The sequence below is a fragment of the Trichechus manatus genome, unplaced genomic scaffold (assembly GCF_000243295.1).
Source record: "Trichechus manatus latirostris isolate Lorelei unplaced genomic scaffold, TriManLat1.0 scaffold00055, whole genome shotgun sequence".
Lineage (NCBI taxonomy): Eukaryota > Metazoa > Chordata > Mammalia > Sirenia > Trichechidae > Trichechus > Trichechus manatus.
Window position 1 is genome coordinate 10,559,651 of NW_004443991.1, and position 24,282 is coordinate 10,583,932.

General features: G+C 39.3%; 1 protein-coding gene across 10 annotated transcripts in view; it reads left to right on the forward strand.

Annotated features, from left to right (window-relative positions):
* Positions 1 to 24,282, forward strand: part of BBX (BBX high mobility group box domain containing) — a 348,585-nt gene that overhangs the window by 121,414 nt on the left and 202,889 nt on the right. For 9 of the 10 annotated variants that reach the window (XM_023732891.1, XM_023732886.1, XM_023732883.1 and 6 more), the window contains one exon: positions 23,225 to 23,298. The gene's annotated coding sequence lies outside the window, so the exon portion shown is untranslated. Of the gene's footprint in view, positions 1 to 17,594; positions 17,665 to 23,224; positions 23,299 to 24,282 lie in introns of all 10 variants that reach the window. The other variant, XM_023732885.1, reaches the window with a different exon arrangement.

Below are 24,282 nucleotides of genomic sequence, written 5' to 3' on the forward strand. Positions count from 1 at the left end.
CAGACTCTAGATATTGGCCACACTGTCCAGATTCTGAGTGGAGGCCTCTCGGCCCTGGGCTTCAGCTCCATCTTCTAGTCCCACTGGGACAGCAAGTCTGCTCCCTTGGCTTAGGTGGCCTCATTCTCCTAGTCCTTTTGAGTGGTGACTCCACCCTTAGAAACAACAAAGGCCGTGGCTCCACCCTTTGAAACCCCAGAAGTCCTGGCCATACCTTTTGAGATTGAGGCAGCTTGGCTTCTTGTGTTCCTTGTCTCTTCAGCTGCTGCTTCCTGTGGCCTCTCAGCCCTCTGGCCTCACACCCACATCTGCCCTGCTGGGGCAAGCATTCCAAAGCTCTGTAGCTCCACCAATAAGTGCTCGGAGACACCCCACTCTGCCAGGAAGCTTCCTGCACGCAGGCACTCAGCTCTCTTGCTTTGTGGGTTGGCAAGCCTAGCTCCACCAGTAAGTGCCCGGAGGCACCCCACTCTACCAGGAAGCCTCCTGTGCACAGGCACTCAGCTCTCTCACTCTGTAGGTTGGCTCCAGTGCTGTCTGGCACTGGTCTCCTGGTTCTGCTGCTGCTGGTTCTCTGCCGCTGCCGCTTCTGTGCTGCTGCTGGTCCTATGCCTCTGCACTCCTCTATCCGTTCACAGTTTCAAAAACCGTTTCCACGTTTTAGGTATCTGTTATAGTACCCCACTCCCAGTACCAAATTCTGTCTTGGTCACCTAGTGCTGCTATAACAGAAATACCACAAGTGAATGGCTTTAGCAAAGAGAAGTTTATTCTCTCACAGTCCAGTAGGCTACAAGTCCAAATTCAGAGTGTCAGCCCCAGGAAAATGCTTTCTCTGTCGGCTCTGGAGGAAAGTCTGTGTCATCAATCTTCCCTTGGTCTGGGAGCATCTCAGCGCAGGAACCTCAGTTCCATAGAACATGCTCTGCTGCCGGCACGCTTTCTTGGTGGAATGAGGTCCCCATGCCTCTCTGCTCGCTTCTCTCTTTTGTATCTCAGAAGAGATTGGCTTAAGACACTGTCCATAATCTTGTAAACCTCATCAGTATAACTGCCGCTAATCCATCTTATTACATCACAGTGATAGCGTTTACAACACATAGGGAAATCACATCAGATGATAAAATGGTAGACAATCGTACAATATTGAGAATCATGACCTAGCCAAGTTGACAGATATTTTTGTGGGACACAATTGAATCCATGACAGGCGCCTATACTCGCCATTCTCTTTAGGTGAGGACCCTGGGTGACATCTCTCAATCCTAGGTTTAACTGTGTGTGTTTGGATGACTCACAAATCGTGCTGTCTGCTCAAGCCTTTTCTGTTTCATTCCATGGAACACTCCATGTAAAAGAGACCTCAAACTGGATCTCTGCCAACTAAACTGAAAAGACTGTTCAGCTACCTCCTCACCCCTACCCACCAGGATACTCAACTTTTCCGTCATGGTAGGGTAATAGCACCTTGTCACTCTGCGCAGGCCCCTAAGCCCTTGGGCTCAGTTTGGGCTCATCACCCCTTTCAGTCAGCACATCGCACTGTTGCCTAATCATATCTACCTCAGAGCGCCCCAGGCAGTGGTAACAGTAAACCACTTGGATGAAAATAGTGAAGATGTTTTTATAAGAAGAGGGAAGAAAACCACCATAGAATTTCTGTGTGATGGGAGAAAGTAAAGTGTTAGGAGGAGAAAAAATATCAAAGTTTCAAATGAGTCTCTTGGTTTAGAGCATCTAGAAGATTTTGATACATAGTATACATTTTATTCTTGTATGTTTGGGCTAAAACCATTCTCTTTGCTTGTAATTAGCTAAAATAGAAAAACTAAAAAGAAAACACAAAACAAAACTAGTAACTTCAGGCAGATTTGAGATTTTGCTTTGTTTTTAAAGACATTGTCTTTTAATGGGGGACTCTTACATATAAATATTACTGGTACATGAATTTCTTTTTACTGTTTGTGGATTATCTGTAGCAGACTGGTGATGTTTCAATCCCAGTTCAGTTTTCCTTAGCTACCAAAGACTCTCCAGTTGCTACTTTTCTGACCTGTACTTAAGAAATGTAAACTGGGAGATGGGGCCAAGATGGTAGAGTAGTCAGATGCTTCTGGTGGTCCCTCTTACAAGAAAGAACTGAAAAAACAAGTGAATTGATTATATGTGACAGTCTAGGAGCCCTGAACATCAAAGGCAAGTTGAGGAATCGGACTGAGTGTCGGGGAGGGAGAGACTATTTGGAAGCAGCGAGGAGTTGCCAGACTTGACCCGGAGGGAGCTGGAGCCCTTCAGGCCGGATCGGCTCGTGTGCACGCTGAGGCAAGCGGTGGGGCTTGGGAGGCATTTTCCACATCAGGAGAGACCCAGCAGCAGAGAATTGACTCGGGCCTTCAGAAGTAGTGAGAAGCAGCACTCCATTGGCAAAAGATAAGTACTTGCCTCTGGCATACCACATGGAATAAAAAACACCCACCTTTGGGAAAAACCTCTCTCCCATTTACCTCCCTACTCCCTGCTCTGCACTGGGTCTGGGACAGCTTTAGTGATTGCCAAGTGCCCTGGGCTGGAAGTAGGACCTGTCATGCTCCCTGAGCCATTCTCCCGGCCTTGGAGAGGGAACAAATTAACAAACGGGAAAAAATAATCTACTGGCTCCCCTAAGCCAGGAAGTCAGGGTAGGCACAGCACCTTTGCCTAGGCACAGGCATAATGGGTCCATGGACTTTGAGTGCCTTTCTCTCCTGCATAGACTTGTGTGGGCCCACTTCAACAGCGTAGGCCCTTATTACCACAATACATCAGGGTATATACCTGAAGTCTAACTTCAACCGTTTCAGCTGTGAATCGGTAGGTTCGTGACATTTGACACCGCTCTGCCCATTAAGCAGGGTCTTCACCTACCCACATCAGGGGCCTGAGGACCTAGCCACCCACAACAGGAGTCTAAGAATAAGTGGTGCCCTCCAGTCCTTACAGCCAACAGCATTGGGTGCTCATAGTCTGGCTGCAAAACCCACCCACCTACAGTATCTAGAGAACAACAGGAGTCTCTTTCCTCCCAGACACTCACGGGCAGCATGTGACCCGTACTGCAGCCAGATGCCTGTGCCTGCACCAATCTCCCATGCCAGTCTAGGACTGTAGGTGAGAGCCTGCACCACACACTTGGTGACCGACTACCTGGACACCTGAGCTAAATCCATACAAGAAAAGTAAACAGACTCCTGGGCTCACATACCTAGTAACAGATCTGAACACTTGGTGACAGGACGTTAAAGCTTCAAAGGTGCCAATAATCAAACTAGCTCACACGAGCAGCCTATTCGGGCATATCAAAACAAGAAGCCAGGACAAAGTAAGCAAACATAAAATAAATATAGTAACTTATTGATGGCACAGACACAACAGTCAATATCAAATCACATAAAGAGGCAGACCACGATGGCTTCAGCAAGCTCCCAAAATAGAGAATCAGGAAATTTTCCAGAGGAAGAGAATTTCTTGGAATTACCGGAGGCAGAATACAAAACATTAAGATACAGAACTCTTCGAGAGATCAGGGAGGAGATCAAGCAAAATGCAGACCAAGCCAAGGAACACACAGACAAAGCAGCAGAGGAACTTAAGAAGATTAGAGAAGAGCATAATGAGAAATTTAACAAGCTGCAAGAATCCATAGAGAGACAGCAATCAGAAATCCAGAAGATTAACAATAAAATTTCAGACTTAGACAAGTCAATAGAAAGTCATAGGAGCAGAATTGAGGCAATGGAAGTCAGAATTAGTGAGATCAAAAATAAAGCACTTGACACCCAAGTTATTTGCGGGAAAATCAGATAAAAGAATTTAAAATTCTTAAAAAGAATTTAAGAGTTTCTTAAGAAACTCTTAAGAATTATCTGGGACTCTATCAAGAGAAATAACCTATGAGTGATTGGAGTTCCAGAACGGGGAGGATAACAGAAAATACAAAGAGAATTGTTGAAGATTTGTGGGTAGAAAACTTTCCTGATATTGTGAAAGATGACAAGATATCTACCCAAGATGCTCATCTAACCCCACATATGGTAGATCCCAAAAGAAAGTCACCAAGACATATTATAATCAAAATTGCCAAAACCAAAGATAGAGAATTTTAAGAGCAGCTAGGGATAAACGAGGAAACCCTGCTGATGTAGTTGTTAGGAGCTACGGCTGCTAACCAAAAGGTCAGCAGTTCAAATCTGCCTGGCACTCCTTGGAAACTCTATGGGGCAATTCTCCTTTGTCCTATAGGGTTGTTATGAGTCGGAATTGACTTGATGGCAACGAGTTTAGTATTTTTTGGAGGGATAAATGAAAAGTCATCTACAAAGGAGACTTGATAAGATTAAGTTGGGACTACTCAGCAGAAACCATGCAGGCAAGAAGGCAATGGGATAACAAATATAAAACCTTGAATGGAAAAAATTGCCAGCCAAGAATTATATATTCAGCAAAACTGTCTGTCAAATATGATGGCCAAATTAGGGCACTTCCAGATAAACAGAAGTTTAAGGAATTTGAAAAAACCAAACCAAAATTAGAAGACACTAAAGGGAGTCCTCCAGTTAGAAAATCAATAACATCAGATAACAACCCAAGACTAGAACACAGGACAGAGCAACCAGATATCAACCCAGATAGGGAAGTCACAAATAAAAGCAAAAACACTGAAAATAGCGAAATAGAGATGTCAGTATATAAAAGATGACAACATTAAAAAAAAGGGACTAAAAAAATGTAGACATAGATTTTTCATATGGAGAAGAAGTCAAGGCAGTATAAAGAAATAGAAGACTGGTTTAACCTTAGGAAAATAGGGGTAAAAATTAAGGTAACCACAAAGGAAACTAACAATCCTACACATCAAAATAAAAAACAAGAAAAATATGAAGACTCAGCAAATACAAAATCAACCACAATGAAAAGGATGAAAAGAAAATACATAAAGAAAAACAACTCAGCACAGAAAATTAAGTGGAACAAAGAAACTGAACAACACTCAAAAAAAGACATCAAAACGACAGCACTAAACTCATAGCTATCAATAATTACGCTGAATGTAAATGAACTAAATGCACCAATAAAGAGACAGAAAGTGGCAGATTGGATAAAAAAACACGATCGGTCTATATGCTGCATACAAGAGACCCACCTTAGATGTAAAGACACAAACTAAAACTCAAAGGATGTAAAAAAAATACATCAAGCAAACAACACTCAAACAAGAGCAGGAGTGGTAATATTAATTTCTGACAAAATAGCCTTTAAAGTAAAATCGGCCGCAAAGAATAAGGAAGGACACTGTATAATGATTAAAGGATTAGTACATCAGGAGGACATAATGATAATAAATATTTCCGCAGTCAACGACAGGGCTCCAAAATACATAAAACAAACTCTAACAGCACTGAAAAGAGAGATAGACAGCTCCACAATAGTAGTAGGAGACTTCAACACACCACTTTTGGTGGAGGACAGAACATCCAGAAAGAAGCTCAGTAAAGACATGGAAGGTCTAAATGCTACAATCAGCCAACTTGATTTCATAGGCATACACCAAACACTCCACCCAACAGCAGCCAAGTATACTTTCTTTTCCAACACACATGGAATGTTCTCCAGAATAGACCACATATTAGGCCATAAAGCAAGCCTTAACAGAATTCAAAGCATCGAAATATTACAAAGCATCTTTTCTGGCCATAAAGCCATAAAAATAGAAATCAATAACAGAAAAAGCAAGAAAAAAAAATCAAACATACGGAAACTGAACAACACTTTGCTCAAAAACTACTAGGTTATAGAAGAAATTAAGGATGGGATAGAGAAATTCATAGAAGAAAACACATCTACCAGAACCTTTAGGACACAGCAAAAGCAGTGCTCAGAGGTCAGCTTACAGCAATAAATGCACACATTCAAAAAGAAGAAATGGCCCAAATCAAAACAGTAAGCTTATAACTGGAACAAGTAGAAAGAGGGCAGCAAAAGAAGCTCTCAGGCACCAGAAGAAAGGAAATAACAAGAATTAGAGCAGAATTAAATGAAATAGAGAATAGAAAAACAATTGAAAGAGTTAACAAGACCAAAAGCTGGTTCTTTGAAAAGATCAACAAAATCGATATACCATTGGCCAAACTGACAAAAGAAAAACACGAATAGATGTATGCACACCCATGTTTATTGCAGCTCTGTTCACGATAGCAAAAAGATGGAAACAACCTAGGTGCCCATCAGCAGAGAAATTATAAATAAATTATGGTATATTCACACAATGAAATACTATGCAGTGATAAAGAACAATGATGAAGCTGTGAAACATAATATGGAGGAATCTGGAAGCCATTACGCTGAGTGAAATAAGTCGGTCACAAAAGTTCAAATATTGATAAGACCACTATTATAAGAACTCAAGACAATGTTTAAACACAGAAGAAAGCATTCTTTGATGGTTAACTAGGGTAGGGAGAGAGTAGATAAGAGTTGTCTTGGGTGAGGGGAAGGACAGCACACACTATAGGGGAAGTCAGCACAACTGGATTAAACCAAAGCTAAGAAGTTTCCTGAATACAACCAAACACTTCGAGGGACAGAGTAGCAGGGGTGGGAGTCTGGGGACCATGCTTTCACGGGACATCTAGGTCAGTTGGCATAACAAAGTTTATTAAGAAAATGTTCTGCATCCTACTTTGGTGAGTGATGTCTGGGGTCTTAAAAGTTAGCCAGCGGCCATCAATTGGTGCCAACCCTCGTGGAGTAAAGGAGACTGAAGAACACTAAAGACCCAAGGAAAGTATTCGCCAAAGAGACAGAAAGGGCCACATAAACCAGAGACTGTATCAGCCTGTGACCAGAAGAACCAGATGGTGCCTGGCTACCACAAATGACTGCCCTGACAGGGAACACAACAGAGAGTCCCTGATGGAGCAGGAGAAAAGTGGGGTGCAGAACTCAAATTCTAGTGAAAAGTCCAGACTTATTTGTCTGACTGAGACTGGAGGAACCCTAGAATGCCTGGCCCTCCGACTCTCTGTCAACCCAGAACTAAAACAATTCCCGAGGCCTACTCTTATAGACAAAGATTAGACTGGACTATGGGACTTAAAATGATACTCGTGAAGAGTGTGCTTGTTAGCTGAAGTAGATACATGAGACTAAATGGGCAGCTCCTGTCTGGAGGTGAGATGAGAAGGCAGAGAGGGTCAGTAGCTAGTTGAATGGACACGGGAAATCAGAGGTGGAAAGGAGGAGTGTGCTGTCACAGTACAGGGAGAGCAATTAGGGTCACATAGCAATGTATATATAAAGTTCTGTATGAGAGACTGACTTGAATGGTAAACTTCCACTTGAAGTACAACAATAAAAAAAATGTAAACTTATTTTAGTTTTAATTATAGGAAACATAGATAATAGTTACCCTAAATTTTTTATATATTTTAAACTTTTCAAAATATTTTTGCATATATTACAGCATTTTAAGAAAACTCATTCATGGAAGGAGAAGACATTCCAAAGTCAGTTGAAAACAGTTTTCAAAATACTTAATCCACTTGCCTTAACTTAGCACTGGCAATTGAGAGTTGGCTAACATTTTCCAAATCCAGATTTTGGCTGGAACCTTCAGTAGAATCTTGGAAATGCTTGTTTCCACTTGATCATTAGTGCTTTTCAGGTTTTGGACGTGTCTAGGTGTGTTTACCTGTAATTTATTTGAAGTTCATTTTTATTGAGAAAATAACGATTTTTAAAGTAAGTTGTGGGGGCTTTGTTTTTTTGTGTGAGATATTTGGGATAACCTTCAGAGAAAAGATCATAAAATAAAAAGGTATAGTTACAAAGAGTGCCACCTTTGATAAAATATTTCTTGCTGATATCGAAGTAGTTATCTATACGGTGGAATTTAACTGAAAGGGAACATCCTCTGGCAAGGCAGAAGTGGCAGAATCCCTCAGGAAGTCACTTAGAAGGTATGTTAATCCTACTTAGATATTAACCTCATGATCTTCATTTCCAGGGTACATTCTCCGCCCTGCAAGTTCAGCTAAAAATATGCTGAAAGACAAATTTCATAAGATAATGAAATAAAAATGTGGACCTAAGTCTATATGATGTAAATTAGAAAATAAAATCCCTAGTCAAATGCAAGTATCTGACAAATCCTTTGCTCTTTCACAATTAGTAGCCTATTCTTTTGGGATTGTAAAATGCTGATTTTAAAAAAACAAACAAAAAACTCAGGTACCTATGGAAGCCTTGTAGTTGAATGATTTAATTATTTGATAATTTGTTATTTGTGCAGTTGATACATATAACTAGCTATTGATGGCTCTGTTTTCTTAACACATAAAATATAAAAAAATTGTTATAACTTTCTCTGATTATTTTCAGTAGTTTTTGAGTGTCCATTAACCACTTTGGATTCCAAAGAACAGTTCTCTGAAAATAGATATAATATTTATTCTGACTTTGTTATCTTAATCCAGTACAGTAATATGAGCATAAGTTTGATATGTAATAATCAAATGGTATTAATATTAAATCTTTTGGTTATGTATGTGAAAAGATCTATACTAGCTTTTGATCAGAAACTAGTATATGATTAGTTCCCAAATCTTTAACCACTTTGGCTAGTTTAACATTATTATTTAAAATGCAATTAACCTAAACTTTCCTTTGATACATTATCCTGCTAGCACGTTTGACAGTGGCAAGAAGGGCATAAAGCTATGGTTGCCGGGCATCATGGATTCCAGGCATCATGGATTCCAGGCTTCATGGCTTTCAGCTCCCATTTGCTTTGTTTTCAGAAAGCTAGAGAATCCTGAAATGTTAGGATCCCAGCTGCAAGGCTTAGAGATCAGCCTTTAGTGACCTGCATGAATCCTTATATAATAACTCCTTAATGTTCTGCTTTAGCATCTCATCCAATGCTTAATGTTCTGCTTTAGCATGTCATCCAGGAACTCACTTCATTTTTGGATAGCTCTGATGCTTAGAAAGCGTTTCCTCATGCTGAACCTCCCAAACTGCCTCCTAGAAACAAACATCTGCTTATTGATTCCAGTTTTACACTCTGAAACCACCACACAGATTTATGCCTCATGCTTACATATGATCCTTATGAGACCCTGAAAGAATGTGAGAACAGCACTTCTATTCCAGAGTGACATTTTTCATTTCTTTTTATCATTCTGCCCCTGGCAGGGTTGCTTAGCTCCTCTCCATAGTCTCCTCAATGATCTGGTCTAGAGGCACTTTGAGTTCTTACTGTCCTTGCCTAATGTAAACAGACAGCACCAGGTAGAGCAGAGCTGTCATCCCTTCTTGCTGGATAGTACATTTCTACTGATGGCGATTCTCTGCAAGTACTTCACACTGCTGACTCGTATTGCAATGAGTCATTTTACAGCTTTTCAATTAAGATAGGCATCCCCTTTCCTCTACTTTTGTACTTCTATGTATTCATTCCGATTACTACTACTAAGTTTAGGCTATAGGTATTATCTTTCAGTGATAGAAACTGAGAAAGGTACAATGATCATGATTACTTAGAAATCTGTGAGTGTGCTCTCATGTATGTACTCGAGTCGCTCCACATTTGGAGATTTATTACTTAGACCTAATATCTGTTAGCATGTAAATTTTACTCCCAGACAGTTAATATTGTAACACCTCAGTCATTCATTTAAGATCAGGTTTTAATGTGGGGGACAGTGGGGAGATAGTTAACACACTGATAACCTGTGTTGGGGTGTGTCATGGATTGAATTGTGTTCCCCCAAAATATGTGTATCAGTTAGGCTAGGCTGTGATCCCCAATTGTGTGATTGTCCACCATTTCTATCATGTGATGTGATTTTCCTATGTGTTGTAAATCCTGTCTCTATGATGTTGATGAGATGGGATTAGCAGCAGTTATGTTAATGAGGCAGGACTCAATCTGCAAGATTGGAGTCTGTCTTGAGCCAGTCTTTTTTGAGGTATAAAAGAGAGAAGTGAGCAGAGAGACCTGAGGACCTCGTGAACCAAGACAGCAATGCTGGGAGCAGAGCGCATCCTTTGGACCCAGGTTCTTGTGTGGAGAAGCTTCTAGACCAGGAGAAGATTGATGACAAAGACCTTCCTCCAGGCCCGACAGAGAGAGAAAGCCTTCCCCTGGAGCTGATGTCTTGAATTTGGACTTTAGCTTCCTAGACTGTGAGAGAATAAACTTCTGTTTGTTAAAGCAATCCACTTGTGGTATTTCTGTTACAGCAGCACTAGATGACTAAGACAAGGTGAAAGACCTCTGGGGGAAGAGAGAAGATTTGTGAAGAAAATTTGAGGATACAAAACCTCAACTTTGTTTTTGTTTGGGGCCGATTCTATAGCACTTCCTTCTTGTTCTAGTTTTAAAAGTAGATGTTCACACAAGACAAAAATTCAGTGTGTTTGTTGTGACTCTTCGTTGAGTAGTTGAATGTTCATGGGAACAATCAAGAAGCTGTACCTGCTTCCTTCCATACCTGACATGATGAAATTTAGGTAGTGTGCTGCTTTGTAGTCTCTGAAGGACATTATATGGTATGTTCGGTGTTTTCAGGTTTGTTAGCCTTATCAACTCTTTCTCTCTTCCTGCCCACCATCCTTCTTTGCTGAGAATTTAGGTGGCCCTTTCCCAGGTTCAAGGTAAGGAGGGCAGAGAGTTCGAATCTTCAGTTCGATTTTGCTCTACAAGGGTGACATAGCTCAGAAAATAAAGAATAAGTATTATTTGAGTTCTCGTGCTGGAACTTTAGGAAACCTAGAGTTTCCCTTCTAATGCCATCTGTCGTGTCCTCTGCCTCTGTTATCTGATGTACCATTCTTGTTATTGTTGTGTGCCGGCGAGTCAATTCTGACTCATTAGGGACCCTATAAGGACAGTGGAACTGCCCCATAGGGTTTCCTAGGCTAAAATCTTTACTGGAACAGATAGCTGATTATTTTCTCTTGCGGAGCCACTGGTGGGTTTGAACCACCCATCTTTCGGTTAGCGGCTGAGCTCTTAACCATTGTACCACTAGGGCTCCTGTACCATTCTTTAAAAAAATCTTAACAAAGCCTTTGCTGTTGAGTTGATTCTGACTCATAGAGACCCTATAGGACAGAGTTGAACTGCCGCATAGGATTTCCAAGGAGTGGCTGGTGGATTCGAACTGCTGACCTTTTGGTTAGCAGCCGAATGCCTAACCACAGTGCCACCAGAATTCCGAACCATTCTTAGTTCTATGTAAAATACAAAATAGTAAGCGCATTGAAGTGGTTGCTTTGGAGGTAGGTAGGGTGTTGAGAGTGAGGTATGGGATAAAGGGAACTAATTAGCTAAGTAAAATATTTTGTTAACAACTATGTTGAACTGTGTTGCAGATTTTACCATAGAAGAGTGAACTTGATTTTCAGCAGACTATATTTTATGAGTACACTCTCCCATGGGACAACCAATATAATGTCATATTTCTTGAATACTTGAGAAGTCCCCCAAATATATTATGTGAAAGTCTTGATGCTGACTCAATTCATTGAAGCCTATGAACCACATGACTGAGTTAGAGTCCAAGATGAATTGTTACTCTTCCCAAAGTAGAATAATTGAAGTTCAGTTTTAGTTGTATTGTCAAAGCAGGCTTTGACATTTCTAGAACACTGTAAAAGCCTTGTTGATATGGCCAGTGTTTGGAAATTAATCTTAGGTCTGAATTTACATTTAAATGATACTCATTTCTTTGTGTTCATCTTGACTCTAAACTAAGAAACAGTACTTGTGTTGTTGCTTTTAAATTATAGCAGGCACTCTTTGTCTGGAATCTGAGTAGTCAGAGAGCTCAGCACTTTGAAGTTTGGGCATTTGGTTGTGTGTGGATGTACGTATGTGAACACATTGTATATATTCGTTTTCATATTGGTATTTTTTATTAATTCTCCAAAAATTGGTTGTATTTTTACCAGAGGTATGGTAACTCTCTTCTGATTAGAGCACTTTATTCTCAACTATTCCATTTTTTTCCTTTCTCCAAATCTAAGGAAAAATAATTTCTGCCATATCTTTGCATGGAAAATAATTTGTGTGTCACTGTCCACTTAAGTAGTGCAAATGGTTAATGTACTCAGCTGCAAACTGAAAGGTTGGAAGTTCAAGTTCACCTAGAATTGCCTCAGAAGAAAGACCTGGCAAAAAATCAGCCATTGAAAACTGTATGCAGCACAGTTCTACTTTGACGTACATGGGGTTCCCGTGAGTCATAATCGACTTTATGGCAACTAGTCTAGTATTTGCTTTAGTATAGATAAGAATACCAACAAATTCGAGACACTGGAAGTGCTTTTAGAACTAGTTTTAGAAATCAAATTCACATTTGCCAGTTTTTCAGTGTTTGTGTTGACACTTGAGACTTTTCTTTATAGGAAATATAGATTGAAAGAGAAATTGGTATTGCAGGGGTAGAGATGTAAAATCTAAATATTGTCACTTACTGAATGCTATGATGTGCCAAAAATTTGGAATAAATTTGTTGAAATTAGGAGTTGAAATAGAGTAAATTAATACTCCATTTCATTTATTTTCAGGAAGTTTGGACATGGTCCCATACTTTTTATGTTCTTTTTCTCTTATTGCAATGAAAAATGCAAACTATTCTACTTTCTTTTCTCTTGCTTTAGGGACTGATAATAAAACACAACATATCTGTTATTTACTTTGTGCACTTTTCCCCAATTTAGATTTCATGCCCATTCTTCAGCCAATCCCAGTGTCTAGGGAGATGCAGTGAGCTGCTTGACCAAGCCTGAGTGATGTTTCTATCCCTGAAGCTTGGGTACATTTAGCTCACGTCCATTCAAGTCACATAGCCTATGAGCAGGAAGGATTATTTTCCCAACAATCAAGGTGCTTTAACCCAAACATGGGAGAACGTATGCTGGGGTAAGCAAGAACATATACGTCTATTATTTTAAGAAAAGCCAATATAGCCAAAAAAAAAAAAAACAAAAACACAAAAAATATATTTTTATGGCTGGTTATTCCTCCATTTGACTAAGGCTTCTATAATGAGTTTCCTTTTTAACCTGAAAGGTACAAAATCTGATTTTGTTAATTATAAAAAGTTAAAATTTCCAAATACTTACTAGTAGTATTGGGAACCGTGGCTAATACAGGTGTCTCTAGGCTGCTTCAGGATATGCCTTTCACCATTCATCTTGTATTTTGTGTAATTGTGTAATTGGTTGTCTAATAGTGAGCTCTGGACATCACTGTATTGGAATTAGTGACAAAGGGTCAAACTTTTGTCCACATGGGATACTTGGTGAATATTTCCTTTGATTTTTCTATTTTCAGAATTTTAATTTTTTATAAAAGAGCATTGTACAACTAATGTGAGGCTTAATTTGAACTAGGTATTTTATACCACTTTAAATATTAACTGCCGGAGGAACAGTTGTAACTAATGCAGAGGGCATTTATTGAGGATTAATTACCAGTGGCGCATTTATACTGTACAGAGGTTGTTATTGTATGGGCATGTGTTTAGTTTTAATGGAAGGTATAATTCTAATTGGTACTAGGTATTTATGGGGGTGAGCATTTAAGGGAGAGTTAATGCTCATATACTCTCAGCTGGCATTGGTTTGTCATTCTTTAGTCAATATATATTTTTTAATGTTGTTAGAATGAAGTAAATAGACATTAACTTTTGATTCTGAGATATTTATAAGAATAGTTAGAAACACAAAGAAATATTTTACGTGCTTACTTCTACAGCTAAAAGGCGTCCTTCTCTGTCTTCAGACTAGAAAGAGGGAAGTGGTCTAGAGTCAGGAAACATTCTGAAATTAAGGTGGAGAATGTTTCTTGGCTCTAGAACGCTTCCCTTTTCTAGTCTGAATTCAGTCACTGAGTGTAGAGTAAAAAGTTAGGACCTTTTTATGATCTTTTTCCAGCTGAACTTTGCAGCCGTGGGGGAACCACAGGAAGTAAAGGGATGTAATGTAATCTGGTTTGGAGCCTCATGCTGTTTTATGGATGACAGACTGGTTGATGCTGTTCCAGAAGAGCACTGTGGTATAGGGGCAAATGTACCAACCTGTGGCAGGAGCGCTGGGTTCTAGCCTTGTTCTGTCTCTAGCTTGCTGTGTTGTTAGGGGCTTGAACTGAGCAGCCTGTCTCCAATATTCTGTGATTCTGTGATTTCATGGCATGTCTAATTTGGAGTAACAGCAAATCTTACAAGGACAGCAGTGTGGGGTAATGAGAAAAGCGATCTGGAGACCTGGTGTATTGTCAGAGCCTGGTCACAGACCAACTGAATTCCTTTTGTGTAGTCACTTTCTGGGTCTTATGTACTTGTTTTCAGCTGTGGAAATGTTGCCATTGGTCTTCTGTTTCCCTCTAAGGGAAGTCTCCTGCAGCTTTTTATTTTAAAATAGCTAATTACTGTGTGGTGTTATTTGTTAGGGGAAGAATTGCTTTGTGAGTAAATAACTTCAAAAGGGAGACTGCTGACACTTACTGTGGGTCACTTTTGAGCAGACTCCTTTGTGTCTTTGTGCGAATATTCTTGCAATTAATGTGTCTGGAACAAGTGTCTTTCTGCTGCTAGACTAGTCCCTGGAAATACATTAGGCACACCTGAAAGGAACAGGAACTCCTTATGGATAGTACGGTTTTTTTTTTTTTTTTAATAACAATATGACTTTAATACAAATGGACATTTTAGTAACATCACTACATTTTAAATTACATTTATGAATTTATAAATTTTTTCAAATTATCTTTATGCAACTTAATAAAGGAAAAAAGAGAAAGACTAGTGTCCTTTCCTTCTCAGAACAGAATACTTTCCATTTACAATAATGTAAATTGCTGATTACTGACTTCCTTTTATCAAATGTCTTTGGACTAAATTTATTTAGTAAGAATATGATTTTCTGTGTATTGCGAATTACTGCTTCATGAAAGTAGCCAAAGAAGTCCTACTTACCTCAAAGGACAAGGAAGTCCTGAGGTTTCTCCAGGGGATTTCGTTTGCAAACCTTTCCCTAAAGGGCCAGGCTAATCGTGAAAGTGTATAGGTCAGGGTTTACTGGAAGTGACCCAGTCTCTAAGGGGTAGACCACACAGCTGGGATTATCCTCACCCTTATTTTCCAGCTCAGTGCTCAGCCGTTTGATTGAGCTAATAAACTTTCCTAAAGTACCTGGGGGTTCCCTGTCTTTTTTGACTGTGGTGGCTGCTGGTGAGCATGCTTTTATATGTTTCCTGGAAGTGAAACTCTTTTTGCCTTAAATGTATAATTTCCCCTGCCTGAGAAGGTCAAAGTCACATTTATATAGTTCATGGAAGTGTAAAGAGGCATTCAGTGCTTCCCTGCCAGGCCTTCTGACTGGACTAATGCTTACTCAGTTCCCCCCTCTACTTAGGGAAACTGCAGAAATGCATGGTTCCACCATAGTTCTTGAAGCAACAAACTTACAGCAAATGATCATTATAATGAAATATCCACATTATCAAATCAGCTAATGTACCTAGAAATTGGTAGTAATAAAAAGCAGTTGCTCAGATTGTCAGAATTAAACGTATGTTAAAACCACCTAAATTTAAATGTATAGTGAGACACCATTTGGGAAAGTAGCAATTCACTCAGCATTGGAATGCCAAGAATATTCAAGGCAAGAGTTCAGTATGTTCACCGTGTAACTTGACTGAAATGCTCTTCTAACACTTAGTTTTGAATTCTGGTGAGAAAAGTCGCTGACATTTATTGAGCACTCACTGTACATCAGGTGGTTTGCATTTATAATGTCTTCTAGTAATTCTTAAAGCACCCTTCAGAGATAGGGATTGTTATCCCATTTTGTAGATGATGAATGGAGACTCAGAAGCTTTTAGAAATTAGTCCACAATTGTAGGATTTTAAGCAGTGGACGCTGGTGGTTCAGTGTTAAGCACTTGGTTACTAACTGAAAGGTTGGTGGTTCGAGTCCACCAGCTCCTTGGCAGAAGAAGGATGTGGCAGTCTTGGAAACCCTGTCGGGCACTTTTACTCTGTCCTACAGGGTGGCTATGAATCGGAATTGATCCACAGTAATGGGTCTGGTCAAGTAGTGGATGCAGGGTTATGCCGTAAGGCCAGTCAGCTTTCCATGACACCATTCTGCTAATCTTACTCTAGGGGGCAGAGGTGGTTCAGTGGTAGAATTCTCACCTTGCATGTGGAGACCCAGATTAGATTGCTGACCAATTCACCTCAAGTGCAGCCAACACTCCTCTGTCACATTAGGCTTTGGTGTTGCTGTGATGCTGAGCAGGTTTCAGCGGAGCTTCCAGACTAAAACAGACTGGGGAAAGGCCTGACGATCTACTTCTGGGGGAAAAAAAGTCAGCCAATGAAAACCCTATGGTCCGATCTTGTTGTGCAGGGGCCTCCCATGAATTGGGGGCCATCTTGAGGGCAGCTAACAACAATGACAACCTTACTCTGCTATTTATGAAGTTGTGAAGAGAAAAGGATCAAATCGCATTCTTTTCTCATTTCATGTCTCACTCTTTCTATGTGAACCCTGCTCTTTAATTAAACCTGCATGCTAGCCCTTCCAGCACATCATGCTTGTTCCCAGATTCTGAACCTTTGCTCATCCTCTGCTAGTGCGTGTAACACACTTCCCCATCCTGTCTCTCTGCAACCCAAATTACCACCCATCCTTCAGGTGATGGCTTTATTTATCTCCTGCATAAAGGTCCTGTTGGTCATTCTAACTTTTTAAAAATTATGTGTGTTCCATTTTGACATTTATTATGTATTACTCTCTATTATTATGCAACTTTTTTGTATGTATGTGATTACCTAGCTAGATATCAGCTTCCGGAAAACAGGACTCTGTTATAATACTTTCTGCAGTGTTAATACATAGTTGGTTATTAATAATTTCTTAAACAGTAAAAGGTCTGCATCTCCGTTCTGTTGGCATATAGGTATATGTTGTTATTGTTGGGTGCTGTTGAGTTGTCACAGAGTAGAACTGACCAATAGAGTTTTCTTCGCAGTAATCTTTATGGAAACAGATTGACAGGTCTTTCTCCTGCAGAGCTGCTGAGTGGGTTTGGACCACCAACTTTTCTGTTGGCATTTGAGTGTTTAACCATTGTGGATACCACACATCATTTTATAATTGGTGCAATACTGAGTATTGAAGGGGAGGGAATTTCTAAGTCTCTCATCTTGCTCTCAGAGGTCCATGTTGAGGAAGGAATACTAGAGAAGTAGTTTTCTATTTCTGCCTGCTAGTGTTGTCTGTCACCTTATTGGAGAGTCCAAAGAGGTGGATGAATATGAAATCACTTAATAGTTACTTTAGCTTGCCATTAGATGTCTGGGGGAACTCTAAGACGTATTTTGCCTTTATTACCATATTTAAGGTTTCTTAACTGAAAGGCTCTAGGTCATGAGGAAATGTCAGGGTGGGGAGAGAAGGAGACAGAGATAGGCACTTCAGATTTGTGTTTTCTTTTAAAAGATTTTCATTCTCAGTTTAGCTGACACTTGTAATTTCAGTTTAAGATTGATGCCTGGCCAGAAATGCCTACGAAATGGCTGCGGTTTAGGCTTCAACTATGAAAGACAGGTGAGTGATTTAGTAACAGCTTTGTCTTTATTCATATTTTATACTGTCAGTATCTTTATTTAAAATATGTGTGTGTGTGTGTGTGTGTGTGTGTGTGTCTGTTCCTGCAGTTATGTTTGTCTATGTGAAGATATTTTATTTCGGCAAATGATTTAACTGGAGGCCAGACTATTAGCTTAACATTTCTAGGATCAGTATCCTTCAGTCTGTGGTGGACCACAGTGACCTGAGGCATGGAATTCATTGGCTAGAATTGTAGAACAGCTGGTGTAACAGCATCACTTTCAGTACTGTAATATTTTATATTGTGCCTGATGCTTACATTGAGAAGATTAAAGGAGTAAGGAATATAGAGTAGTCGGGAAAAAAACCTTATGCACACACAGGGCAGAGAAGGCTTTAGTTAAATCAACAAGTTTTTGTTTTAGTACAGACGTGACGTATTACACTGAAATAAAAGCATGGAGTTTGTATTTAAGTTCATTTATAAACGTGTAGTATGTAATATATATATATATATGTATACCTATATACACACACACACACACACACACACACACACACACACACACACACACACACACACACACACACACACACACACACACACACACACACACTTATGTAGTTGGCTGCTAACTGGAAGCTCGGCAGTTTGAAACCCACCAGGAAGTCTGCAGGAGAAAACTGTGGAAGTCTGCTTTCATAAAGATTACAGGCTCGAAAACCCAATGGGACAGTTCTGTTCTGTCCTACAGGGTCGCTGTGAGTTGGAATTGACTCGACAGCAGTGGGCTTGCTTTTCAGTATATAAAAGAGCAAAAGATGCAAATTGTGTTCTTGTGAAGGAGAAGTGGTCGGTTTAAAACAGAAAAAATCTGTTAGGAAAAACTGCGTTGTAAAGTAGCGGTTGGAATACGTATTGTTGGGAAAATGGAGGAAGCTGGTGGAAGATTTAGTGATAGGTGGGTATTAGGACTTTTAGTTTGTGTCCTAGGCCTGTTTTGGTCCTCAGAGGTCGTGCCAACTCTTAGGTTGGAAATGAAGAATCTTTCAAAACATAGCATAATTTTAAAATAATAGCTTAAAAAATTGCTTTCTCAGGTTCACCATTTTGTTTTCTTCAGGTGTAAAAGCATGAATATTCTATTTTCAGGAAGAAGAGGAAAAATAGACTTCCTTTTCTAGCAGTTTGACTGTTTTTGTTGTTATTCTTGCTCCATAAATGGAGAGGCATCTGTACCATGTATTGTATCATGCCCAGAATTTTTTTTTTATTTGAATGTAATTGTTCCTTAGCAAATAATTGCAGTCCCGAAATGAGTTTTATTGAGCTTGATTGAATTAGGGGTATGTATGAAAATGAGTTAGTTAAAGCTTAATCCATTACCCAGAGAATTGATGAAAACATCAGAAAAGCAGTCATTCGTGGGGATTAAATTTTCTTCCATGTAAGTGGGCCACATGGTTACCTTGGAGTCCCTTCTACAGTGACGAGGTAGCAGTGGCATCAGGGTGTGAAACACACAGTGTGAGCACAAAAGGGAACCTTGCCATGATGTGCCTCTGAATGCTGTCCTGGACATTATCACTAATTGGGAGTCAGCCTCATTGTAAGAAGTGGCACCTCACCTTTTTTTAGTATAATAGGCTTTTCAAAACAGAGCACCCCAAGGTGCAATGTGTGAGCTGTGCCAGAAAGCCAGTTGGTTCAGGATATTTCAGTGATTGCTTAGGCCAAGATCTTTACGATAGAGTCTTCAGGTGCCAAGTCAGATATCCTATTGGTGGTAAGAGGCACGTAATAGATATTTAATAGATGGCTGTCCACCCTGCCCTGATGAGGGTTTTCGGAGGGAATCCTGAGCTGTGCCAGGTCAGGCCCGGCTGGTATGCATCCCGTGGGAGGTACTGTCATGGGTAGGAAGCAGGCCTTGGAAAGGGGAAGGAAAGTTCTTAATGAGGCAGTGGGGGCTAAATCATGGCGAATCAGAAACGCGAGGCCCTGTGTGGGTGAGAATGAGGTTGGGAGGAAGCTTAAATGGGACTCTGAGAGCACAAACGGGCACGGGTGGCTCACATGACAAGCTGCCCAGTCTTGGTTTAGAGCACGTTCAAGTCACCGCTCAGCTGCGTTGTGTTCACACTTCAAGCATATCTCCCTGCCTGCCAGCCTGCCCTTCTGACACAACGCACAGCCACCCGTTTCCCTCAAATCAAAACACTTTGTGAAAATCATGTAGTTTACATGCAGAACAGCTTATGCTGAAACTGCTTTTCTGAAGCTACTCGTGGGGATTTGTACCAGCCAGATAAAATCTAGAGTCTCTTGAGTTCAGCTATCACAGAACTCAGAGGGCAGTCTCAGGCAGTATCTTCAGCCTTGAAATTGACCTCTCCTCTGCTGGCTGATTCCTGGCTTCTCTCTCCTGGCCAGTTAAGCCCAACGCGATTTGTTTGTTACCCTAGGAGTTTTAAAAGGTACAGTGGCCACAGCATAGCCAACTTTCTTTCCCTCTGCTTTAGCCACAGATAGTTGCATCACAGGTGATAAATTATTAAACAGTAATCATAATAAGGTGTAGTTATGGTCTATATCTCTCTCTCTCTATATATATATGATTGAAGTTGTCAAAGATTTCATTTTACTTGGATCCGCAGTCAATGCCCATGGGAGCAGCAGTCAGGAAATCAAGTGACATGTTGCAGTGGGCAAATCTGCTGCAGAAGACCTCTTTAAAGTGTTCAACAGTAAAGATGTCACTTTAAGGACTAAGGTGTGCCTGACCCAAACCATGGTATTTTTAGTTGCCTCGTATGCACGTGAAAGCTGGACAATGAATAAGGAAGACCGAAGAAGAATTTATGCTTTTGAATTATGGTGTTGGCAAAGAATATTGAATATACCATGGGCTGACAGAAGAACAAACAAATCTGTCTTGGAAAAAGTGCAGCCAGAATGCTCCGTAGAAGCAGGAATGGTGAAACTTCGTCTCATGTACTTGGGACATGTTATCAGGAGGGACCAGTCCCTGGAGAAGGACATCATGCTTGGTAAAGTAGAGGGTCAGCGAAAAAGAGGAAGACCCTCAACGAGATAGATTGACACAGTGGCTGCAACCGTGGGCTCAAGCATAACAATGATTGTGAGGATGGCATGGGACTGGGCAGTGTTTCTTTCTGTTGTCCATAGGGTCACTGTTTGTCCATAGGGTCACTATGAGTTGGAACTGACTCGATGGCACCTAACAACAACAAATATATATATATAATTATAGAAATGAATAAATCTGTAAGGGTATCTGAAGATTACTGAGTTTATTTTTGAGCTTCTAGAGGAAGTTCTGCCTAAATGATATATTATCATATTTATTTTTCCAGTAACATGTGCTCGCTTCTTAAACTAAACAGTAAACAAATCTTAAAAACAAAATAATAAACCTGTACTGTCAAAATTAATGACGGACCACTCTCACAATTTTGCAGTATAAATCACATTTTTTTGTTTATATCAATTTATTTACTTGACAGTTATTTATATTTATTTATTTGTGGTTTTTATTTATTTTACAGTTTTTTTAATGGTTCTGTATATTCACTTTTATGAATTTATATGAAAAAAAGTATGCAAATATATGAGATATTTAGTAGATGTGATTTTCTTAAAACAACAATAATGTTAGTTGCCTATTTCATGATGATTAAGAATAGACTTTCATACCATTTATTTCATCAGTTTTTGGAATTGTACTCAGAGTTCATAAAGTGTAGTAGAAACATAGGCATTTAATTGGAAAGTATTCATATGTGTCTTTTGTAGATTGCTTCAAAGATCTAGATTTATTCTTTCATCCATAGCCTCGCTTTAAAAAATGTGGGATGAATGAGTAGTATCTTTTGGAAACCACATGAGACACCATTTAACACCTTATTCATTGTTTCCTGCTGTTGTTTTCTTTAATAGCACTGGGTGACAACTGAATCATCTAATTCTAGATAGGGTTACTCAGATGAATCATTGCACATTTTTGCAGTCTAATGTGTGAGAGGCAGTTCTTAAATATCATAGTGGCTGATTAGGGGGAAAAAAAAAAGCCCTTCATCCAAGCCATAAAATGACTAATAGCACTGATAAAGCCATAAACCACTAAGTGATACTGATTTTTAGAGTGTGTTATAATTTAAGAAGTGGCACTGTTATAATCTGCAGGAGGCAGGAGATTGTTAGTTGAGTGTGAACTCAGTATTCCCACTAAAACATCCTAGGAACTAAATGAATGCATCTCACACGGAAACTATGAAAATGATAACTTTTAATTCTTAAAAATGATGATTTAGGTGTATGTCTGTATGTGTAGTGCTGTTAATGTAGAATGTTGCATTTAATTTGTGTACACCATCTGCTGATTTTAATCTCTTTCCAGTATTTAAAAGGAATCTTGGCAGCACAGTGGTTAAGTAGTTTGGCTTCTAATGGAGAGGTTGGTGGTTCGAACCCAAGAGCCACTCTGCAGGAGAAAGATGTGGCAGTCTGCTTCCGTAAGGATTACAGCCTTGGAAACCTGTGCAGCAGTTCTGCTCTGTCGTATAGGGTTGCTATGAGTCGTAATTGACTCAATGGCAAGGGTTTTTTTTTGTTTTCCTATATTTACATAATCCTTTGTAGCTAGAAACTAATTGTTTGGTTGCAGTCTCACTCACTCCCCGCCGCCCCCTTTTTTAACTGTCTTGCTTTACTCACAATTTTTAAAACATCTAAAAAATAAATTCAGGATATTAATGTCTGAATCAAAGCTTATCTAGTTGGGTTGGGCTCAAAAAATAAAAAAAAAAAACAAACCCATTGCTGTGGAGTTGATTCCGACTTGACTCTTAGCAATCCTATAGGACAAAGTAGAACTGCTCCATAGGGCTTCCAAGGAGCAGCTGGTGGATTTGAACTGCCAACCTTTTGGTTAGCAGCTGAGCTCTTAATCACTTTGCCACCAGAGCTCCTGAGTTGGGCTAGTCATTCAAAATAACTTAGATTTAGTAATGATGTCGATTTAACTCAGGGGCAGATTAACCAGTAAGCGGGGTACGAATGGGCTGCTTACAGTAAGCAAAGTACCCACAGACTTAATTGTGTTTATTTACTAATCTGTAGTGAACAGTTTTACATCAAAGACGTGGCGAAAAACAGGTGAATTGTGCAGTACGGATTAGTAAGTAAGCACAGGTAAGCCCGTCTGTACGTTGCTTATTGGGTAATCTGTCCTTGATTTAACCTCATTTTTTTCCAAGGGATTTATCCTGTAGTTTTTTGTCTCAGTAACATTAATCTTAGCATTCCCATTGAATAGTTTTAGTGACTCTCTTTTTGTTTATTAAAGTTGAGAGTAAACACTTTCTCTAGATAATATTATCTTAAAGGCATTTAATAGTTTGCCTGATTTTGATTGCTTGACTATTAATTCATTCTGTTTGGAGATTATTTTGCTGAATGAGAATAAGTGTCAGCATTACTTGAAAGGCCTTCGTGGCTTACCATTTTAATTGCTTTGCTCTGGATCTTTCACAGAATCCTGCTACATCACAGAAGCTGGAAGTTCTGATGTTCCGTTGAAATCACAATGGAAAGCCTTGGCTTGACTGGTAAGAGCAGCACCAGTGGTGTACCTTACTTCCCTGGAAGTAGTGACGCGGTCAGGAACCGTGTGCTATCAAAGAGTCCATCTCAACTGTTTCCCATCTGATGGATTCACCTTCCATATTGATTGAGAAAGTGTGACAATTGTTTAAATTTTTTTGTCAATTTTGTTTATCTCTTTAAAGTGACGTTTTAATCTCCATCAAGTAAGTTAAATTTTCCTTTAAAATCATTATTTTTCTTTGTTAACTATTTTAAAATATCCGATTTGTTTCTCCACAGTAGAGTGTTATTATTGAAAGTCAATTTATTCAAGTCATGGATATCTAGAGACTACATACCTAAATTAATATTAAATTGGCCTGTCCTCCAAAACCTGCTTTTTGTACTACTGTGACTTAAAAAGTGAATCATATCAAGGCAGTATGGAGTTTTTCTTACCAATTAAAAATAATAGAGATCCTTATATAGCTAAGATTTCCTGCATCCATGAAACTATTTTAAATATAAAAAGCAGCCAAGGAAGAGAACATTGAGATTTAAAAATAAATGCATGTGACAGATTTTATCAAATTTTGAAACTCAAAGATAATATAACTCTGTCCTCATGTACATAAGTTATCTTGTTTTCAAAGCTGTTGCTTTAGGGAAAACAAAATTTTAAACTTGTAAAATATGGCAGTTGTATTTGAAAATTAGTTTCAATGATTACTCAAATGTATAGAGTTTTCACAGTCTGAAAATTAAATGTGTGATTGCTTTATTGATGTCTTGACCCTTGATGGTGAACATGATTTGTAAGACTGAGGAACATAATGTGAATGAAAGTGAACAAATCTAGTAAATGTTGATCATTTGTAATTTTTAGGAAGTGATCTTATTCTTTAACTTTCTAAGTAAAAGTAATCTTAAATCTTTTATTTTTAAAATATTTTATTTATTAGCTTATTAAATCTGTCTAGAATATCTGTCTACCTTCCTGTTTTAGC